This window comes from Corvus brachyrhynchos, unplaced genomic scaffold (assembly GCF_000691975.1).
Source record: "Corvus brachyrhynchos isolate BGI_N302 unplaced genomic scaffold, ASM69197v1 scaffold281, whole genome shotgun sequence".
Classification (NCBI taxonomy): domain Eukaryota; kingdom Metazoa; phylum Chordata; class Aves; order Passeriformes; family Corvidae; genus Corvus; species Corvus brachyrhynchos.
Window position 1 is genome coordinate 3,079,279 of NW_008236509.1, and position 530 is coordinate 3,079,808.

Consider the following 530-nt stretch of genomic DNA (forward strand, 5'->3'; position numbering starts at 1 on the left):
CAGGGCCCCAGCTCCAGCTGCGGGACGGGAGAGGCCCAGAGCCCGCAGGGACAGGGACTCTGACGGGGACCTTTGAAAGACATTTGAAAGGATTTTAGACATCTGAGGGGATTTATAATCGCTGAGCGGAAATAGCGACGAGAAAGTGGAGAGAAGGGTGAGGGAAATAAATTCTGCCCTGAGTTAGCGAGGGACAAAATAGCTGCGACCCCGCGCCATCCTGACGCCCCTGTTTAACCACCCCGAAGAGGAACGGAGCCTTTAACGCCCCAACACACGGAGCCCAGGCTGGGCTTTCCTCGGGCCCGGCGCCCCGCGGGCCGTGCTCGGCCTGCAGCACCCCCAGGGCAGCACACACCCGCACAAACCCACACACACCCGCACAAACCCGCACCTGTGCGGGCCCGAGAGCCGGGGCCAGCGCACTGACCCCTGCGCACATGCCCGAGGATGAGGCCCTGCAGGAGCCTGGGGACGGCGCCGTGACGGGCCGCAGGGACCGTGTCCCGGCTCCCTCCCGCGCTCCGCCA